The 13,355-nt window shown below is 40.2% G+C and overlaps 1 long non-coding RNA gene across 1 annotated transcript in view; it reads right to left on the reverse strand.

The window, feature by feature from the left end:
• Positions 1-13,355, reverse strand: part of LOC141576653 (uncharacterized) — a 37,144-nt gene that overhangs the window by 4,916 nt on the left and 18,873 nt on the right. The gene's annotated exons all lie outside the window — the stretch shown is intronic.

Raw genomic sequence — 13,355 nt, forward strand, 5'->3', positions numbered from 1 at the left:
TCTACTCTTTGTGTTTTAAAATTATTTGAAATTTTATGGTTAATAAATGTTATTTTATTATTGGAAAACATTTTCTATATACACAAATTTGATGGGTAAAAGCAAATTATAATTTGGCTTTCATTGGTATATAACCTTAATTAAACACATCTCACCTCCAGTAAATGTGCAAGGAAGGGAAAGCAAAGGCAGATGAAAGTATTAAGTTTAGTGCAGTATGTCTCTTGTTTTCCCTACTTCTTAAATCTCACATAACATTAGCTGTGTCTTCCTGTTCATGAAAGCAAGGAACAAGTGCACACTATTTAGTCCTCATTTCATCATGGTGGAGATGAAACTTCTGCCAGCAGTAAGGATTGCTCATGCTGGGGTTGAGTTTTCTCATTTGATCATTTAGTTTGTTTTCAGTAGATTTACGGGATTCTTGAAGTAGAGCTGGCCTTCTAGACTGAGTACCTTATTTAACAGATGATGACACTGAGCCCTACAGATAGGAAAAGGAGGCAAAACTGGAGGGACCTGGGTCATATGGGGCAAACTGGTCTTTGACGTTTTTCTAACTGAGGTAGGGTTGATGTACAATATTATATGTTTCAGGTTGCAGTTTTTAAAGGTTATACTCCATTTATAGTTATTATAAGATATCAGCTATATTCCCTGTGCAGTACAACATATCCTTGTAGCTTATTTATTTTATACGTAGTAGTTTGTACCTCTTAATCCCCTACCCCAGTCTTGCCCTCCCCTCTTCCCTGTCTCCATGGATGCCCATTTGTTTGTTCTCAGTACCTGTGAGTCTGTTTTTGTTGTTGTTGTTGTTGTTGTTACGTTCACTAGTTTTCTTTTTCAGAGTTCATATATAAGTGATATTCTACAGTATTTGTTTCTTCTGTCTGACTTATTTCACTCAGCATAATACTCCCCAAGTCCATCTATATTGCTGCAGATGGCAACATTCATTCTTTTTTATGGCTCAGTAATATTCCATTTTATATATACCACAACTTCTTTATCCAGTCATCTGTTGACGGACACTTAGTTTGCTTCCATATCTTGGCAATTGTAAATAAGGTTACCATGAACATTGGGGTGCATATATCTTTTTAGGTTAATATTTTCATTTTCTTTGGATGAATACCAGGAAGCGGAATTGCTAGATCATATATTAGTTCTATTTTTAGTTTTTTGAGAAGCCACCGTCCTGCTTTCCATAGTGGTTGTAATAGTTTGCATTTCTATTGTTCCTACTGTTCCTAGTTTGGGTATATAAACTATACTGACTAAACCCAGAGTGAACTAGTTGCTCACAGTGTCTCTCAATGTGACTACACTTTGAATCAAGTGGGAAGCTTTTCAAATCTGGTTGCCTGGGCCAATTGTATCAGAATCTCTGGGTGGGGGTGTGTGATGTTGGGGGACTCAGCTCCTGGGGAGACTGATGCCTATGGAAAGCCAGGGCTGAAAACTGGTTTCAAGCACCACATGCTGCCTGCAATAGCTTGACGTCCTGGATAAATCACAGGCCTCCAGGACTCAGCTCTCACACACTAGTCTCTGTATAAACTATACACCAACAGTATATATGGGTTCTCTTTTCTCCACATTGTTGTTACATGTTTGTGTTTTTGTGGTCTTTTTGATGATAGCCATCCTGATGGACACGAGGTAATATCTCACTGTGGTTTTAATTTGCATTTCTCTGATGATTAACAATGTTGAATGTCTTTTCACTGCCTGTTTTCTCAGCTCAGTGGCAGGAACTATAGGTCGATTTTCTTTTGATGAAGCAAGTAGGAGGAGGCTTTCTTTAGGTCCTGCTGACAACACCTGAGATCTTCTTGGTCACTGAGTGAACACCTAACTCAGGCTCATTGACAAGAAAAAGGTGGTGGAGAATATAAAATGTGGCTTTGAAAATTCATACATTTTAGAAAACCAAAACTTTTTTTAAGAAGTAGTCATAATCTAACTTTTATTTCAGTCTTTTCTGTAGATAAGGGTGTTCACATGCTTCTTTTTTTAATTTATTTTTTGTTCATTTTCCAAGTGTGATGGAGGTTGGGTCTGGGAATGGTTCTTCTTTTTCATTTTATTATATCTCTCAATTTTTATGGGTTAAAGATTGTCAGTTATCTATTGTAGACTTGAAGGGCTTTTTGTAAGTGGAAGATTTCCTATGTTGGCTGTGCACATTTCCATGATATTGCTGTGAGATCTGTTTTTGGTATGGTGTGATGCCATGCCATTCTTTTGTGTGCATTGCCTGTTATTTCTATGATTGCCGATGTGGTTTTTGTTGTGGTAAACACAATCTACTTTTGTTGTTTCGCAGAGCCTCATTTTGGTTAGGTGTTTATCACAGATTGGAGAGTGGCTAGGGCTCCTCCTTGTATTGGAATTGAGACTTCCAAACCATTTCTGGGGTGCAGGCTGTGGTATGTGGTGTTGGAATGTCTCCAATACACACTCATGACAGTTCTTTGTCCTTTCAATTGCCATGGGAATGTCCAAATTCTACACAGAGACACCAGTGGAAACAAATCCAAAGATCTCATGCATTAGGGCTTGCTGCAATGATCCTTCAGTCCCCCACCTGGGTCCTCAGTGCAGTACCAGGTCAGTGCCATCCCTATTGTCACATTTGCATGTGGTAGACAAGGCTGATGGAAAGGCTTCAACTTCCCCTTCTGTGCACCCAGATCTCTGCTCTTGGCTCTCTCTTCCTTGTGGCATGGGACCACCAAGACAACCACAGAGCGTATCCACACTGTCTGCCTTGGACCCAATAAAAATCACAGTTTTGCCTATGAAATGTGCAGATTCTTTGGCCATGGATTCTGATTTCAACTCCAACTTCCCCTGGGTCCCTCAAACCAAAATTATGATGGTTCTGATAGAGCCCTGCTTTTCCTCTATTGCAAAAATGCCAAATTGGGCCCTGTATCTTCACAGATAGTGAATATGTCCATGAGATACCTAGATAATCCACACTATGTGCATCAGCAATGTTGCTTTTTGAATTCATGTCCCAGGCAGTTCTGTTCTGTAGACACTACCAATCACAGAAAACAACACACTCCAACCCCATGAGACTCAGTCTGTGCCATCAGCCTCAGCCCTCTCCCTCAGCTTCAGCAGACATTCCTAGCTCAGCATCAGCAGCTCAAGTCAAGGTCTTGGGATTGATTGCAGGGATATTTTGTGCTGGTTTCTTTCAGTTCTGTCAGCCAAGCATCTGCTGTGCACTCCTCTCACCATCATTGGATCTCCTTTAATCCCAACTGATCTCTCTGTGTGTGTCCCAGTAAAAGTGTTTTCCCCTTTTTGGCTCCCTCACCAAAAGTCAGGTCCTGCACTGATTTCCTTTTCTACTTTTCTTTTTCCTCTTTCCCAATTTTGTGAGGACCCTTTCTGTCTCTTGAAGTAAGAGATGTTCAACCAACGTCCAGCAGGTGTCCTGAGCAAAGGGGTGGGTAAATGGAGGTTTATCTTGCTGTGTACATGGATGATAGTGAGTTAAGAATGCACTTGTAAGGTAGTCAATAAAAGATATCAAACATAAGATTGTTATATGGGAATTAAATTTTATAGGAGGAGAGGAATGAAATGAGTTCCACAAGGGAAACAACTATGTAAAATTCCTGGATTTTCTAGAAGAGTTTGTTTATTATGTGTTTTTTATATGGATGACACGGTAGATACAAAATCACTTTGGTATTTAATTTAGCTCCCATTGTGTACATTAAAAAGAGTGGTTTTTGTAAATCAGTATTTATAATATCAGAAGCACAATCTTTTATAATGATTTAAAGTCAAGATAAAAATTTTAGTTATTTTTAAATGGATGAGGAAAGGACACAGTGTTTCAAATTCCTTTTAGAGGGTAATGGTTGAAAAAACATTCAGGCACTTTGTTCTAAAGTGCCTGGAAGCCAAGAACCTTTGCTGACCATTTAACGTTTTGACCGAATAAAATGATAAAGCCAGAGTCATTTCAGAAATGTCCAAAAGCTATTTCAAGAATCCCCTGCAAATGGCCAAATCCAGAACTCTGAACACAGTAAATGTTCAGTTAACACTAGCTCTTTGACAAAATATTTTGGCCATTCAACTGATATCTATTAACAGCATAAATACAATATCCCTTCTTCCTACCTCTAACCTTCAAGGAGATCTTTCAATTTTTCAAATATCAGTCAAAAGTATGCTATTGAACAAAGCCCTCTACTAGATAATAAGTACACTGAATTTGGTTGTTTCATTCTTTTCCGGATATTGTTTACATGCCAAGTATAATGCCTGGCCCAGGAAGCTCAGGAGATGAATCAAATAACTTGACCATGAAGGAGCACTGAGGAGGAGGCAGAGATGATCTCTGGCATGGGTATTATAATACATGTAATACAAGGCTCAGAGGCAGTGTAGAGAAAGAAATGAGAAGCACTTGGAAGTGGTGGGCAGAGGACAAGTGTCTGGAATGGTCTTTCAGAATAGATACATTTGAATTGACTCTTGAAAGATGGGCAGGTGTTTGACAAGGCAAGGTGGACACCACAAATAGTGGGGAGTGAAGCCATCTGGCAACCTAGTACCTTCCTCTCTGCACTGCAAACAGTTTGAGATGGCTAGTGCATGGCATGTGACTGTGCACATTGTGTCCATGGTGTGTGCACTGATGATTTAGAAATGACAGAGGGGCAAGAGGTGAAGCTTGAGAGTTGCAGAAGCACACAGAGAAAGACTGTCTTACATGGCTTTCCAAGGCATTTGGACATGATCCTGTGGCAAAGCAAGTCATTACATGATTATTAAAACAAGCAGTATTGGTGTGGAATTTGCTTTCCACAACAATTATTTTCCTGCATTGTGAATGACAAATTTGGGAGGTGGAAGAGGGGAAAGAACACAAACTGAACTACTGGTTGGAAGACAATTAGCAGTGGTCCTGGAAAGACTTAAGGCAATAAAAAGGCTGCGAAGGAAGGGCGCTGAAGGGAGGGACCTTAAGGATATGGAATCTGGACAAACTGATTACTATTGTTTAAAGAGTAGTTTAGTGGGAAACAAAGCAAAGAGAAGCACAAAATGTGTTCTAAGTTTTTTGGGGTTATGTAGTTGGATCAATGGTATTGATATTTGCTATATATATATATAATATATATATATATATGGAATCAAAAAATTAATCACAATTTTCTGGGAGAAAAAGTATCTTCAGCACCCTAACTCCAGGTCCTCATTTTTTCTATGAGGCAGAAAGCACAGGTGATGTTATCCCAATTTTATGTCCAAAGGGGTAAACTTTTTGCCTACTATCACATGAAGCAGGTTGGGAAGTTAATTCTCTACCAGGCTTAAGAACATGTAAACAAGGGAGACAAGATCCATGCTTTCACAGAACTTATATTCTTGTGTCTGTGTTGGGGGGAACAGAATATGAACAAGTCAGCAAGCAATGAACCCAGGTCTGAAGGACTATGATGGTGGCAGGCAGTGGTACTTTATCTAGATATTAGGGAAAGTATCCTTGAGGTCACACTGGAGCTGACCTTCCATTGAGAAGGAAGCAGTCATTCAGATTCTTAGGGGAAGAATGTTCTAGGCAGAGAACAGCAATTGAGAAGTCCCTGAGGTCGAAACAAGTTTGCTGCACCCTGAGGGAGGAATTCCAAATACAGAGCGATTGAAGAGCTAGGGAAATTCCTAGTTCCATTGGCATTCCTGGGAAGGTGAAAGTGAAAGGCTTGTGACTCATTAGGGTAAATACCTAGCACAAATACTCTTGGGGAGGGCTGGGAACCTGCCCACCATGCACAACACTATGCCTTTAGAAACTGCACCATGACTCACAAATGCTTTTGGAAGACAAGTCCTTGCTCAGTTGCCTATTTTGGTACCTCATTTAACTAAAACTCATTTAGGTTTGCCTAGAGAGATGAACTTAAAAATCTTTAGATGAATGGAATTCATCTTAAATTTATCAGCTCAGAACAAGAAATCACCTACAGTCCAATGGCAGGCAGCTCTTCCCCCGAGGCTCAGTCATGCCCTAACATGTTACATGGGAACAGAGCCTCCCAGCCAACTTCCAAAGCCCTAAAAGAGACCAGAGAGGCAACATTTTCCCCAAAGGATGCCCCGTTAGCTCAGCTGGACAGGACAAGGAGAAATGGTACCCCACTGCCACGGTGCCAAGCTGGGTTCTTGTCTATGTGAACCTAGAATGCCTTGGAGAGATGGGACATTGGGGCTGCCTGCTGGCTCTGAGGTGGGCCATCCCAAGCACAGTCCTGCCTGCTCTCTGGAACACACTGCTCACACCTCTCATCCTGTGGTCATCCTCCACTGCTACTTTGTGGGCTACCTATTCTCCTGCCAACAGTGTTTCTTATGCTACCCCATTCAGCCAAATGGCTTCAAATTCAAATTCTCACTACGGGTAATGCAGATCAACACTCTGACACTCTCTGAAAAGATTCTACTTTACAGCCAATTTTCTCAGATGCCTCTGCTTGGTGTATCTAAAAGAAAAAGTGTGTGAATTTAATGTTTATCAATAGAGCATGAATAAATTATGAAATAATTAAATTATTCCTAAATTATGTAGTTCCTTCCAGAGTATCATATTGAGAAGTTATATATCATGGGCACTTATTTTAAAGAAGGCTCCAAACCATGAAATGCATTCTTTGGAGTGGTGCTGGAGACTGTGGCATGTTCTGGTCCATGCCGAGGGCAGGCTCACCTTGTGTCTGAGCTCATTTCAAACCATATGCCTATAACATCTCTTTACTTCAACTCACTGGCCAATTTTTTGTTCCTAAATTCAACATTCAACTTCGGATCATAAGAAGTTTGCACATACTTTCACAGCACCTGTATGTCTCCTTCCTAACAACTTTAATAATGGCAATTTTTCATTTATTTTCAGTGATAGACTCACTTGTCTCCCTCAGTAACTACAACTTCCACAGCAGCAGGGACCATGTGCATTTCTGCTTACCAATATGTCCCCAGAAACTAGCACATCTTCTGGCACACAGTAGGGCCTTAACAACTAGCTACTAGGGGAAAAATACTATGAAGTAGACTCATTGGTGGAAATGTTTCTGCTTCTAAGAGTGGATCTGCTAAAAATCATTCAAATCAAGGCTAAATAAGGTTAAGGCTCAGCTATGCTGTGTGTTTTTTCCTTAAAAAAAAAATACAAGAAAGACTTTGCTGCTATTTGAGTTTAAACTGATTTTGGAGACAATTATCAAAAGGTTTGACTAACAATTTAACAACACTCATTTGGATATGTATGGAGATGACCAATTTTAAAACTTTTTTTTTTAATGGAATAAGAGTTCATTTTCAAAAAGGTTCACCCAGATTCGGCCAAATTTAAAAAGATAAGAAAAACTACCACTTACTTTGTCAGGCACTCTCTCTCTATTATTTTCATTTAATCCTCATATCTGAATTTACCCCAGGTCACAGATGAAGAAATGGAGGGAGCAAGAGGCTGGGGTTAGACACTGACTAATCGGCAGAGCCAGGATGCACATCTAGGTCTATTTGATTCCAAGAGCTATGTCTTAAATCTAAGCCAAACTTTAAGCTAAAAAATAAATGCTGACATTGAATAATAATGTTTGTTGCTTCCTCTCATGAAAAGGTACAAGACTACAGCTTAGTACCATCAGCTGGGGCAAGTATTTAAAATAGAATTTGGATGCCAATGATGGGGTAGCAGGGAAATGAGAAAATTCACAAAAAAGAATAAGGAGGGGATTCAGAAGTTGGCGGAGTAGAAGGACGCTCGCAGGTCACCCTCTCCCACAAATACACCAAGACCCACATCTACAGACCCACTCAGCCAACCAGAGCACCTGTGGAACTCCGACAGAACATCGCCCTCTTCAAAAGATAAAGACACCAAAAATCTGGTAGGAGAAAAGGAAAAAAGAAAGAAAAAAAGGCAAAGCAGCGCTGGATGGGTCCCACGGTGAGGGAGCGGCAAAGGAGGACTGGCGCTCGCTCGCTGGGTCTCCCCTCTCCAACTGAGAGGCCAGTGGGACGGAGGGGGAGCCTCCGAGGCTCGGATCTGTACAGAGCAGCCCTTGACTAAAAGAACTAAGTTAAACGGGCACAGAGTGTCCCCCCGACACCCAGCCTGAGTCGCGGGCTGGCAGCGGTGGGCAGGGCCATGCTGCACAAGCCGGGCGGAGGACGGGGGAGGCTGCACGGAGGCAGCCCCGGGGGAACGCAAGGGGCTGCGCGCCATGGCTGTGGCTGCACAGGGCAGAACAAACTGGGCCCTCCATAAAACAGCAAGGTTGATGTGCTCTCGGGGGAAGGGTGCACACCCCCATCTCTGAAAACCCGCGGAAAGTTTTCGGGGGAAGAGAGGAGGGGCTCAGGCACAGCCGCCATATCCTCCGCGCTGAGCACTCAGGTGGGGGCGGGGGCGAAACCTACATCCGCACCGAAGGGTTTAGCAGCCTCAAAGGCCAGACTGAGACTGGCCTGCAGCCTGGGGCAGATAGGATCCTTCCATCCTGGTCCCTCAGAGAACTTGCTCCACAAAGACAAACAAGGAGCTGGGTTCTGGCTCAGAGCAGGGACAGGGCTGTCCCTCGGTCTTCCCCGAGCCCACCTGCGGAGCGCCGACCAGGGCGGAGCGCGCAACCGCGCAGAGCAGCTGAGCTACCGGCGGCGGCGCAGGTAGAGCGAGAGCGGCCCCCCGCCTTTCGGGCAGGAACACAGCCCCTGACCGAGGTGCTGAGAGGGGGCACGACCCGCCCTCATACCCGGCCAGTCTGCAACATCTGACTGCGGCATCCGGAGGGGCAGCGACCCGCCCGCCCACAGCAGAGGAGAGCTGCACCTGACCCAGTGTTAGGAGGAGGCGCGATCAGCTTGCCGACAGGTGCTGGGAGCAGCACAGAAGTAGGCGCCAACGGAGGGCCTCTGAAAACAGCAAGCTGAACTTCCAAAACAGGACGAAGACAGAAAGACTTCATATTAAAAGCACACAGACTCCAGGAGAACACCGACAAACCCCCCCCCTTTTTTTTAAATCTTTTTTTACCTGTTCTATTATCTATTAATCTCTTAATCTTGACTTCTTAATTCATTTCTATTTCCCTTGGGTTTTGATGTCCTGCTATTGATTAGACACAGGTCTCAAATACGTCTATTCATCTCCCCCCCCTTTTTTTGTAAAGGTTTCAAAAGGACGTATCAACCCGATTAATACTCTGCTTCAACTCACTCTTCTATTATTCATTATACACTGTTTTCAAACCCTATTTCTCCCTTCTTTTAAAATTCTTTCTCTCTCTCTCTTATTTTTTTTTTCTTTTTTTCCTAAGTTCTATTCCTAAATAGGCATCAGATAGATAAAATGCTTAAGGACCAAAATAAACAACTGATACTCCATAAACCACAGTGCCAAAGAGGTATGAGCAAGATGAAGAAGCAGAAAAACCTTTCCCAATTAAAAGAACAAGAGAAATCCCCTGAAAGAAAGATCAACAAAATAGACATTGATAGCCTACTGGATCAAAATTTCAAAAAACGAGTGATCGAATTGCTGAAGGAATTAAAAGAGATAGTGTTTAGAGATATAAAATATGTCAAAAATGAAATTGAAGCTATAAAGAAGAGCCAAGTAGAATGGTTAAACTCATTGACAGAGATGAGGAATGATCTAATAGCTGTGCAAAGCCGACTAGATAATGCAGAGGAACGAATTAGTGATCTAGAAGACAGGGCAATAGAAAGCACCCATTCAGAAAAACTACAAGAGAAGCAAATAAAAAATAATGAAAATAGCATAAGGGACCTATGGGATAATATAAAGCTTCCCAATCTTTGCATAATAGGGTTCCCAGAAGGAGAAGAAAGATCAAAGAGGATTGAAAAGGTTTTTGAAGAAATCATGACTGAAAACTTCCCAAACTTAAAGAAGGAATCAGATATCCAAGTACAGGAAGCTCAGAGGGTCCCAAACAGGAAGAACCCAAATAGACCCACACCAAGACATATCATAATCAAGATGGCCATGGTCAAGGTTAAAGAAATGATTCTAAAGGCAGCAAGAGAAAAGCAAAGAGTAAGTTACAAGGGAACCCCCATAAGGCTCTCAGCTGATTTCTCTACACAAACACTACAGGCCAGAAGGGAGTGGCAAGATATATTCAAAGCCCTGAATGAAAAAAAGATCCAGCCTAGGGTCCTTTATCCAGCAAAGCTATCCTTGAGGATAGAAGGAGAAATAAAGAGTTTCACAGACAAAAAAAAAAAAAAAAAAAAAAAGCTGCAGGAGTTTAGCAACACTAAACCCATGCTAAAAGAAATATTGAAAGGGCTATACTAAATAGAAAAGCAGCAGGATGCTACAGAAATGAGAAACACACAACTAGAAAGGTGATAACTCATGAATTACAAATAAAGTAAACATGAAATTATAAAAGAAGACATACAAATCACTGAGAATGGGAGAGGGAGGCAGGGAAATATGGAAAATATTTTTCTTTCTTTTTAAAATTTTTTTAACAGTAGGATGGGATTGAGATCATGTTACTATCAGTTTAATAAAAACAGTTATAGTAATGGGTTGACAGATTTACAAAAAAGGGTAACCACAAGCCAAAAATTTACAAAGGAGTCACAAAAATTAAATAAAATCCATGATAATACAAAGGAAAATTACCAAACCACAAAAGGAAGAAGAAAGGAACAAAGAGCATATACCAATTCAACTGCAAATATAAGTTCAAAGTGGCAATAAACACACATCTATCATTAATTACTGTAAATGTTAATGGACTAAATGCTCCAGTCAAAAGACACAGAGTGGCAGACTGGATAATAAAGCAAGAACCTTCAATATGCTGCATACAAGAGACCCACTTTAGGGAGAAGGACACATATAGATTGAGAGTGAAAGGATGGAACAGGTTATTCCATGCAAATGGAAAAGCCAGAAAAGCAGGTGTTGCAGTACTGATTTCAGACAAAATAGACTTTAAAACAAAGGCCATAAAGAAAGATAAAGAAGGACATTTTATAATGATTAAAGGAGTGATACAAGATGAGGATATTACACTCGTTAATATATACGCACCCAATATAGGAGCACCTAAGTACATACAAGAATTACTAACAGAGATAAAGGGGGATATTGATGGGAATACAATCGTAGTTGAAGATTTTAACCCTGCATTAACATCACTAGACAGATCTTCCAGACAGAAAATAAACAAGGCAACAGAGAAATTAAATACTACAATAGAAAAACTAGATTTGGTGGATAATTTCAGAGCATTACACCCCCCAAAAATAGGATATACATTCTTTTCAAGTGCACATGGAATATTTTCCAGGATCGATCATGTACTTGGGCACAAAAGAAACCTCAACAATTTTAAGAACATAGAAATTATCTCAAGCATCTTTACTGACCACAATGCCATGAAACTGGAAATCAACAACAGAGAAACAAAGGAGAAAAAAAGGAAAGCATGGAGATTAAACAATATATTATTGAAAAAACAATGGATCAATGAGGAAATCAAAGCTGAAATTAAAAAATACCTTGAGACAAATGATAATGAAAGCACAACCACTCAAAACCTATGGGACACAGCAAAGACAGTGCTAAGAGGGAAGTTTATAGCGATACAGGCCTTCCTCAAAAAAGAAGAACAATCTCAAATAAACAATTTAACCCGCCACCTGAATGAATTAGAAAAAGAAGAACAAAAAGCCCAAAAAGCAGCAGAAGGAAGGAAATAATAAAGATCAGAGAGGAATTAAATACAATAGAGTTTAACAAGACCAAAGAAAAAATCAACCAAACCAAAAGCTGCTTTTTGAAAAAGTAAATAAAATCGAAAAACATCTGGCCAAACTCACAAAGAATAAAAAAGACAGAGTACAAATTAGCAAAATAAGACAGGAAAATGGAGAAATTACAGCAAACAAAATAGAAATACAGAATATCATACGAGAATATTATGAAAAACTATATGGAAACAAACTGGATAACCTAGAGGAGATGGACAAGTTTCTGGAAACATACTGTCCACCAAAACTGAATCAAGAAGAATCTGAACAGTTGAACAATCCGATCAGTAGAAAGGAAATAGAAATAGCAATTAAAAACCTTCCTACAAATAAAAGTCCAGGACCGGACGGCTTCACCGGGGAATTCTACCAAACATAAAAAGAAGAACTCATACCAGTCCTTCTCAAACTCTTCCAGACGATTGAAAAGGAGGGAATACTCCCAAACTCATTCTATGAAGCCACCATCACCCTGATACCAAAACCAGGCAAAGACACTACAAAAAAAAAGAGAATTATAGGCCAATATCACTGATGAACATAGCCGCCAAAATCCTCACCAAAATTCTAGCAAATAGAATCCAACAACACATAAAAAAGATTATACATCATGACCAAGTGGGGTTCATCCCAGGGACACAAGGCTGGTTCAACATACGCAAATCAATCAGTGTAATACATAAGATCAACAAGAGAAAGGACAAAAACCACATGATCATCTCAATTGATGCAGAAAAAGCATTTGATAAAATTCAACACCCATTTATGATAAAAACTCTTGCCAAATTGGGTATAGAGGGAACATATCTCAACATAATAAAAGCTATATATGACAAACCTACAGCCAGCATAGTACTCAACGGTGAAAAACTCAAAAGCTTCCCACTAAAATCTGGGACAAGACAGGGATGCCCACTATCACCACTCCTATTCAACATAGTCCTGGAATTCCTAGCCACAGCAGTCAGGTAAGAGAAAGAAATAAAAGGGATCCAAATTGGAAAAGAAGAGATAAAAGTGTCATTATATGCTGATGACATGTTACTATATATAGAAAACCCTAAAAGGTCCACACAAAAGCTACTAGAGCTGATTGAAGAATTCAGCAAGGTAGCAGGTTACAAAATTAACGTTCAAAAATCAGTTTCATTCCTTTACACTAACAATAAAACAACAGAAGAAGAAAGTAAAGAAACAATCCCCTTTCAAATATCACCCAAAGTAATAAAATATCTGGGAATAAATCTAAACAAGGAGGTGAAAGAATTATACACAGAAAACTATAAACCTTTGATGAAGGAAATTAAAGAAGGCTTTAAAAAATGGAAAGATATTCCATGCTCTTGGATTGGAAGAATCAATATTGTTAAAATGGTCACACTGCCCAAGGCAATCTACAGATTTAATGCAATCCCTATCCAATTACCCAGGACATATTTCACAGAACTAGAAAAAATCATAATAAAATTCATATGGAACCATCAAAGACCTAGAAATGCCAAAGCATTACTGAAGAG

The sequence above is a fragment of the Camelus bactrianus genome, unplaced genomic scaffold, assembly GCF_048773025.1.
Source record: "Camelus bactrianus isolate YW-2024 breed Bactrian camel unplaced genomic scaffold, ASM4877302v1 HiC_scaffold_154, whole genome shotgun sequence".
Lineage (NCBI taxonomy): Eukaryota > Metazoa > Chordata > Mammalia > Artiodactyla > Camelidae > Camelus > Camelus bactrianus.